The sequence below is a fragment of the Oncorhynchus masou genome, chromosome 19, assembly GCF_036934945.1.
Source record: "Oncorhynchus masou masou isolate Uvic2021 chromosome 19, UVic_Omas_1.1, whole genome shotgun sequence".
NCBI lineage: Eukaryota > Metazoa > Chordata > Actinopteri > Salmoniformes > Salmonidae > Oncorhynchus > Oncorhynchus masou.
Genome location: NC_088230.1, coordinates 34,020,410 through 34,030,097, shown reverse-complemented (window position 1 = coordinate 34,030,097; position 9,688 = coordinate 34,020,410). Strand labels below are relative to the sequence as shown.

The following is a 9,688-nucleotide window of genomic DNA, read 5'->3' as shown; positions in this document are numbered from 1 at the left end:
CAAAGTTTTGTCCCATCGCTGCTATGCGTCCTATGAAACACGGCCCTGCCAAGCTGCACTGCTTCTTGACACACTGCCCGCTTAACCCAGAAGCCAGCCGCACCAATGTGTCAGAGGAAACACCGAACGGCTGGCGACTGAAGTCAGGGTGCATGCACCTGGCCCGCCAAAAGGAGTCGCTAGAGCGCGATGGGACAAGGACAAACCCTGCCCTAACCCGGACGACGCTGGGCCAATTGTGTGCCGCCTCATGGGTCTACCGGTCATGGCCGGCTGCGACACAGCCTGGGATCAAACCCAGGTCAGTAGTGACGTCTTTAGTACTGCGATGCAGTGCCACAGATCGCTGCGCCACTCGGGATGCAGAGTCACAGTCATTTTCAACCTCTCCTTGTCCCAGTCTGTAATTCCCGAAGTTGACCACCATCATTCCTGTTCCCAAGAACTCTACGGCTTCATGTCACAATGACTACCACCCTGTAGGACTCACTTCTGTAATCATGAAGTGATTACACATTAACTCCACCATCCCAGCCACCCTAGACCCATCCCAAATTTGCATACCGCCCCAATAGATCCATAGACGGCGCAATCTCAATTACACCCCCCTCTGCCATTACCCACCTAGATAAGAGGAAGACCTATGTGAGATTGCTGTTCATTGCCTACAGCTCAACGCTCAACACCATAGTGCCTTCCAAGCTCATCACCAAGCTTTGGACCCTGGGACTGAACACCTCCAACTGCAACTGGATCTTGGACTTCCTGACGGCCTGCCCCAGGTAGTGAGGGTAGGTGTGGTTAGTCCCCTCCTGTACTTCCTGTTCACCCACGGCTCTACACACACACACACACACACACACACACACACACACACACACACACACACACACACACACACACACACACACACACACACACACACACACACACACACACACACACACACACACACACACACACACACAAACAACCACACACACGCACACACACTCACATACAATCATCATATTCACTGCTGCTACTCTGTTTATCAGAAATCCTGATGCCTAGTCACCTTACAGTACCTCTATACATATCTACCTCTATCACTCCGGTATCCCTGCACATTGTAAATATGGTATTGGAGCTTTTTAACTGACTTGTTATTCTTGTTTTTGTGTATTCTACCTTCTGTTAATTTTTAGTATTAAACTGATATTGATTACTGCATTGTTGGGTTTAAGAGCTTGCAAAAGAAAGGCATTTCATTGTACTTGTGCACGTGATATTAAAACTTGAAGTGAGCAAGCTGTACCAAAGGCTTCAAGATCTGCTGCGAACTTCATAAAACTCAATATCTTGTTTGGACCAGAAGTAATCAGATGCTTTATGTTGATTTGTTTGCAACTCATTTGGAAGCAGGTACCATATTTTTGGTTGCATTTACCAAAACAGCCATATGGTTTTCATTGAGACTGGTACAAACAAACAAAAGCTTAGTGGAAAACCTGCTCCAGTGCTCTTGTCTAACATTACCGTTGTACTTTATGTTCCATAGAGATTTCATATCTTGCTGATTTATCTCTCTGTAGGTTTCCAGAGCTTCACAGAAAGTAAAGGTGTTATGAAATCAAATCTTGTAAACTAGAAAGGTTAGTCTTTGGTATGAAATGAAGCGTATGAGACGATGATAGGGCAAAACCTTTGATCATAATCTGAGTGCATTTTCACAAATTGGATTATGCAGATGTGTGTCTTTTGCCATTTAATCGGGGCACAAAAATATGAAGATAGTAACCATGTAGTTTACATGCAAATGCAAATCTTGAACATCCTGGCCTTTATCATAAAGGGCACTTCCTGCCACAGGAAGTCTTGCTTATGGAGCAACAGAAATATCCACTATTCCTCTTGAGGCTCCTCCCAAAGCCAGACTTACATATACTTATCTCTGAACATTTGACACTATGGACCTTTGATCTTTCTCCCCATCGAAGTAAATACAAAACCCGAACAGTGAATTGTTTACGAGGAAAGGGATTTACCTGCTAAAACCCCAACATTCTGTCCTATAGCCGAAAACTCACAGACACTCATTTACACACAACACACGCAGAAACAGAAAGAGAGAGAACTCGCAGTCACACATCAGCTAAAGCTGCTATAAGCTGCAATGCCATTTTAACCAATGGGGAAGAGTGGATGAGGCCCTTCAGATGGGAGAGATAATAATGAGCACATTTACATTTGGACAAGGCAGGCTTTCAAATGAGGGTACACACACACACACACACACACAGGGGGGGGGGGCTGATTAGGGACTGCCCTCTGGTTACCAGGGTGATTATCATCCTGTGTCCCTGCTCACTGAGCGAGCAACGGGGGAAAGAGTGGGGCATCTGAATCCACCCCCTAGCATTCACATCCCTCTCCCCCCAGCTGACTGCCACGTCTGGACAATGACAGTGCCCCAGCAGACATCAGGAATTTGATCTAAATTCAGATTTACTTTCTACAGCATCCAAATTATTAAAACTAGTCTCTGGGCCTAAAACTTCAACTACAAAAGGGTTGTCAACACCAAGTCTGATAACTATATAAAGATAACAAAATATATATTGTTCTAATTCAAGTAAACATTAAAACCTAGGTAAATTAGTTTTATATTGGATATTCAGTTTTGATATTGGATATTCGGTTTTCTATAGCTATTGAACCAAGCGCGCCATGTCTATGAAAATTGTATATTCTGAATCAGGGGAGCATGTAAGACAATCCATATTAATTTTCATTAATATTTTCATGTGTTATCTTTGAATTAGATTCAATTGCTTCCCAACCTTATGACATAGAGGTTTAAAACCTACAGTATTCCTATCACTGACATCTCATCTCACTTTTTGGAGCAAGTAAGACAAAATGTTATTCCCATCATGCAATAGGTATTGAAAAGTACTGATCTGCACTGATCAAAAACTGCTCAAAATGAACGCTCTCAAATGAGCCCAGTGACAGGAGGCAAAAGAGGCCAATAACAGGCATACTCATGCTGACGCGCTTTTCAAACGTTTGACAAATCCTGCATATTATCAGCATTTGTATTATGACTAGCATGTAAACAATATTGTTCTGCTATCATTGCAATGGCCTCGATGTCTATGTCAGAACGCTGGGAAGCTATTGAATTGAATTGGATAATAAAACATTTGAAATATAAATGGCAAAATATTGAAATATTCAGATTGGCTAAATTAATTGACAGAAATTAGTTTTATCTTTTAATTGCACTTAACAAAAATATAACCACAACAATTTCAAAGATTTTACATAGAAGTATATCAGGGGTGTGGATCAGTATATGATGTGACCATTTGCCTCATGCAGCGCGACACATCTCCTTTGCTTAGAGTTGATCAGGCTGATGGTTGTGGCCTGTGGAATGTTGTCCCACTCCTCTTCAATGGCTGTGCGAAGATGCTGGATATTGGAGGGAAGTGGAACACGATGTCATACGCTTCAATCCAGAGCATCCCAAACATGCTCAATAGGTGACATGTCTGGTGAGGATGCAGGCCATGGAAGAACTGTGACATTTTCAGCTTCCAGGAATTGTGCACAGATCCTTGTCACATGGAGCAGTGCATTATCATGCTGAAACATGAGGTGATGGCAGCAGACGAATGGCACAACAATGGGCCCCCTGATCTCGTCACGGTATCTCTAGGCATTCAAATTGCCATTGATAAAATGCAATTGTGTTTGTTGCCCGTAGCTTATGCCTGCCCATACCATAATCCCACCGCAACCATGGGGCACTCTTGTTCACAACGTTGACATCAGCAAACCACTCGCCCAACACTTTACATGCGACGCTTATACTTTTGTTCAGTGTAGATTTCCGCGGGGGCACGGACATTGACTCTAAGGGGGTAAAAACCTTGCCTTAATGAGAGTAGTGCGACAGACAGTGGGTGGTGAGGCAGAGGCAATCTGCAATGCAGGAGGAGGTAGAGACAAAGAGGACGGCAAACAGAGAGAGAGGCTTTCCGAGCGTTTGGAGAGTAAAAATCCCCAATACTTGAAAAAAGAGAAACTGTGGCTTCTAGTCAATGGGGACTACCCCTCAGAGCCTGGTTCCTCTCTAGGTTTCTTCCAAGGTTCTGGCCTTTCTAGGGAGTTTTTCCAAGCCACCGTGCTTCTATATCTGCATTGCTTGCTGTTTGGGGTTTTAGGCTGGGTTTCTGTACAGCACTTTGTGACATCGGCTGAGGTAAAAAGTTGCAAATGCGCGCTGTACGTTACGTAGTGATACGTCACGATGTAACGTACAACGTCAGAGGGGTCAGTTTTTTCATCTTTTCTCCAATACTGTTAGGCTATTACCATGTCAATCAACGCTGAATCGAAACGCAGTTCACACCCCGGATTTTGATGCCAACAAAGTTACTACAGTTCCATTTGTTTTCATTGCATAAATAGCTAGACTGAAGTTGACATAGTCATGTTTGCTGAAAGAGAAATGTCACTCCCTGTATTTTCTCTGCTGTGTGTGTGTGTGTGTGTGTGTGTGTGTGTGTGTGTGTGTGTGTGTGTGTGTGTGTGTGTGTGCGTGCGTGCGTGTGTGTGTGTGTGTGTGTGTGTGTGTGTGTGTGTGTGTAGATTAGATTAGATAGTTCGGCATATTATGTGTGCGTTTGTGTGCATGCGTAACACATTTACAACCAACTGGTATATTTGGGTTATGTAGATGTTTGTTTTTTCAAGATGACATCATTATCTCTGAGAACGTTTTTCACCATGGAGACAGGAGTCAGAAGAGGTACATGTAAACATATGCTATTTCTAAGCTATTTTTAATTTCAAGCCACAATAATCATTCCTGAAGCCATTTTGGATATAGAATTGAGAATATAGTGATTATTGAAGAATATACTATAACTATAGCTTAATAGCTTTAGTACAACTGTCTTCCTATTATTTCTACCAACAGGACATAATGGTAGGTACTGTTTTCCAAACTGACCCTTGGGTCTCAGTGTCCTTGTGCTGCGGTGGATAAAAGGTCCAACTGTCACGTTCTGACCTTAGTTCTTTTGTTATGTCTTTGTTTTAGTATGGTCACGGCGTGTGTTGGGTGGGTTGTCTATGTTAGTTTTTCTATGATTTGCTATTTCTGTGTTTGGCCTGGTATGGTTCTCAATCAGAGGCAGCTGTCAATCGTTGTCCCTGATTGAGAACCATATTTAGGTAGCCTGTTACCAGACAAGACTGTTTCGTTTTATTCTCATTTATCGTTTTATTGTTTTGTTCGAGTATTCATTTTCATTAAAAGGCATAATGAATACTTACCACGCTGCACCTTGGTCCTCCTCTCTTTCTCCCACAGACGAATGTTACACCACCGAGACCATGAAGGAGCTGTGCCATGAGTGCCATGAGCCAGGATGTGGAGCAGGTGTCATCAGTTCATCCCAAAACGGAAGTGATTTTTTTCTCTCTCCATCAAATCAAATCAAACTGTATTTGTCACATGCACCAAATACAATACAGTGAAATGCTTACTTTACAATCCCTTAACACAACAATGCAGTTTTATGAAAATACATTAAAAAAAAGTGAGAGCTAAGAGTAACAAATAATTAAAGAGCAGCAGTAAATAACAATTGCGGGGCTATATACAGGGTCTGGGGCACCATTGTCAAGGTAATTGAGGCAATATGTACATGTAGGTAGAGTTATTAAAGTGACTTTACATAGACAATAACATAGAGTAGCAGCAGTGTAGAAGTCTGTGGGGGGGGGGGGGATACAAATATTCTGGGTAGCCATTTGATTAGCTGTTCAGGAGTCTTATGGCTTGGGGGTAGAAGCTGTTTAGAAGCCATCACCATGGAAACAGTGTGTTGTGAGCCAATGGGGGAAGTGGGAGTCCCAGACCAGAGTGGGAAAGTTGTTCGGAGGGAATATTTTGGTACCATCAGCAGTTTTCCTTACTGGCTGCTCCCACCGCACATTTGTGGAAATTTGTCACCTCCTCAGCCTGGTGTCCATGTCGTGGTGACAGTTCGCCACTGTGTCTCCTTCAGCTCTTACACCATCCTGGACTGCTTTTCACCTGATCCTCACCCAGGAGACAGTGCATGGGACCGATGTGAAGAACAGCTACTGGTTGAGGACAGAGGGTTTAGAGAGATGCCTGCAACATATTGAGGTAAGCTACAAGCATTTTCTTTATTTAAAAAAATATATATATATCGTTATGCAATGTGTAGGCCTACATTAGGTACCTTTAGTAACAATGCTTTTTATTATCATCCTAACAGGCCCATGGATGTGTAACGGATGTGAAACGGCTAGCTTAGTTAGCGGTGCGCGCTGAATAACGTTTCAATCAGTGACGTCACTTGCTCTGAGACCTTGAAGTAGTAGTTCCCCTTGCTCTGCGGCTGTTGTGGAGCGATGGGTTGTGGAGCGATGGGTAACGATGCTTCGAGGGTGACTGTTGTTGTGTGCAGAGGGTCCCCAGTTCGCGTCCGGGTATGGGCGAGGGGACGGTCTAAAATTTTACTGTTACAGATGCATAGTCGAAACTCTGACCACCGACAGGCATCCAAGTGTGAGGGTGTTCTTGAGGGACTCCAATCCTCATATCTGGCATGAGTACGACCTGTGGCACAATGCCAAAGGTGTGAGGAAACAGCTGTTGGCCATCGCAAAGCCAGAGGTACTATGAAATATTTTATAGTAAGCTCAGAACCCCCCAACTTGTCACAATATACTGTAGGAATTCATTTGGTTCTATTTGTTTTTTACAAATTCATTTTCAGACCGAGGCGATAATTCAAGTCAATGACTCGGGTGTCTCATTTGTTCCTGGTCTGTCTCAGGTACTGCAATGGGTGAGGGCAATCGCACACCACTTGGGATACTGTGCCAAGAGTCCAGCTGGTGAAGGAAAAAGGGATCACTGCAGTTCACCACATCACAAATGAGCACCCGCAACAGACCTCTCCCCCTACACACCTGAAGAGGAAGAAACAGGACCCTGGCTGATCACAGCATCAACAGCTTTTGAGAAAGTGAGAAACATCATCCCCAACTTGAGATTGCTGAAGGATCTCTGTAAATACACTGCATGTCCAAAAGTATGTGGACACCTGATTGTCGAACATCTCGTTCCAAAGACATGGGCATCAATATAGAGTTTGTCCCCCTTTTGCTGCTGTAACAGCCTCCACTCTTCTGGGAAGGCTTTCCACTAGATGTTGGAACATTGCTGCTATAACAGCCTCCACTCTTCTGGGAAGGCTTTCCACTAGATGTTGGAACATTGCTGCTATAACAGCCTCCACTCTTCTGGGAAGGCTTTCTACTAGATGTTGGAACATTGCTGCTATAACAGCCTCCACTCTTCTGGGAAGGCTTTCCACTAGATGTTGGAACATTGCTGCTATAACAGCCTCCACTCTTCTGAGAAGGCTTTCCACTAGATGTTGGAACATTGCTGCGGGGACTTGCTTCCATTCAGCCACAAGAACATTAGTGAGGTCAGGCAATGATGTTGGGCGATTAGGTCTGGCTCGCAGTCGGTGTTCCATTTCATACCAAAGGTGTTCGATGGGATTGAGGTCAGGGCTCTGTACAGGCCAGTCAAGTTCTTACACACCAATCTCGGCAAACTATTTCTGTATGGACCTCACTTTGTGCACGGGGGCATTGTCATGCTGAATCAGGAAAGGGCGTTCCCAAAACTGTTGCCACAAAGTTGGAAGCACAGAATCGTCTAGAATGTCATTGTATGCTGTAGCATTAAGGTTTCCCTTCACTGGAACTAAGGGGCCCGAACCATGAAAAACAACCCCAGACCATTATACCAAACTTTACAGTTGGCACTATGCATTCGGGCAGGTAGCATTCTCCGCTAAACCCAGATTCATCAGATGGTGACGAATGATTCATCATTCCAAAGAACATGTTTCCAATGCTCCAGAGTCCAATGGTGATCTTTGGCTGGTGTGCGTCTGCTCAGCCATTTAAACCCATTTCATGAAGCTCCCGACGAACAGTTATTGTGCTGACATTGCTTCCAGAGGCAGTTTAGATCTCGGTAGTAAGTGTTGCAACTGAGGACAGATTTTTATGCGCTTCAGCACCTTGAGCTTGTGTGGCCGACCACTTCATTGTTACTCCTAGAAGTTTCAACTTCACAATAACCGCACCTACAGTTGACCGGGGCAGCTCTAGCAGGGCAGAAATTTGACAAACCTATGACGATGCCACATTGAAAGTCACTGAGCTGTTCAGTAAGACCGTTCTACTGCCAATTGTTTGTCTATGGAGATTGCATGGCTGTGTGCTCGTTTTTATACACCTGTCAGCAACGGGTGTGGCTGAAATGGCTGAATCCACTCATCTGAAGCGGTGTCCACATACTTTCGTATATTTTTATTTTACCTTTATTTAACTAGGCAAGTCAGTTAATAACAAATTCTTATTTACAATGACGGCCTAGGGACAGTGGGTTAACTGCCTTGTTCAGGGGCAGAACTACACATTTTTACCTTATCAGCTCAGGGATTCGATCTAGCAACCTTTCGGTCACTAGGCTACCTGCCGCCCCATATAAAGTATATATGACAACATTTTAAATAAATTAATAAGCACAAACTTTAAAAAAAAGGTTGTTTATTTCTCATCTGAGTAATGGTATAATCATAGTAGACTATTTTTTAATCTCTAGTTATATTTAATATATATTTTCATTCATAGGTGAACATGAGTGTTCATCCCCTGTACACTAAATAAGTGCCCAAGAGGAACAAGTTTGACCAGCAATGGGATGGTTGCAAGACTCCAAGGGGCTGCCTTGGACCACAATCATTCAGGGGAAAGACATCAGGCTACAACAAAGGAGGGAGTGCTCAGATTCAAACAATAATTCTTCAAGACTCCAAGGGGCTGCCTTGGACCACAACCATTCGGGGGAAAGACATCAGGCTACAACAAAGGAGGGAGTGCTCAGATTCAAACAATAATTCTTCAAGACTCCAAGGGGCTGCCTTGGACCACAATCATTCAGGGGAAAGACATCAGGCTACAACAAAGGAGGGAGTGCATTCAAACAATAATTCTTCAAGACTCCAAGGGGCTGCCTTGGACCACAACAAAAGACATCAGGCTACAACAAAGGAGGAGTGCTCAGATTCAAACAATAATTCTTCAAGACTCCAAGGGGCTGCCTTGGACCACAACCATTCGGGGGAAAGACATCAGGCTACAACAAAGGAGGGAGTGCTCAGATTCAAACAATAATTCTTCAAGACTCCAAGGGGCTGCCTTGGACCACAATCATTCGGGGGAAAGACTTCAGGCTACAACAAAGGAGGGAGTGCTCATATTCAAACAATAATTCTTCAAGGCTGCAAAGGCATTCGTGGTAAAATCCATCAAGGAGGAAAAGATGTGAGCTGTTTTCAAATACCCATACTAACATACTGTATACCACAAACTTAATGAGTGTATATACTACATTTAATTAACCTTTATTTAACTAGGCAAAATGTAACTCAGTGGGGCAAAAAAGTATTTAGTCAGCCACCAATTGTGCAAGTTCTCCCACTTAAAAAGATGAGAGAGGTCTGTAATTTTCATCATAGGTACACTTCAACTATGACAGACAAAATGAGAAAAAAAATCCAGAAAATCA

At 43.5% G+C, this 9,688-nt stretch overlaps 1 long non-coding RNA gene across 1 annotated transcript; it reads left to right on the top strand.

Moving 5' to 3' along the window:
• The first annotated feature begins 5,802 nt into the window (after positions 1-5,802).
• LOC135505601 (uncharacterized) lies at positions 5,803-9,090 on the top strand. Its single transcript, XR_010450300.1, has 4 exons — positions 5,803-6,193; positions 6,306-6,706; positions 6,870-7,061; positions 8,752-9,090. It is a non-coding gene; the product is annotated as an uncharacterized LOC135505601 (long non-coding RNA).
• Positions 9,091-9,688: the final 598 nt, after the last annotated feature.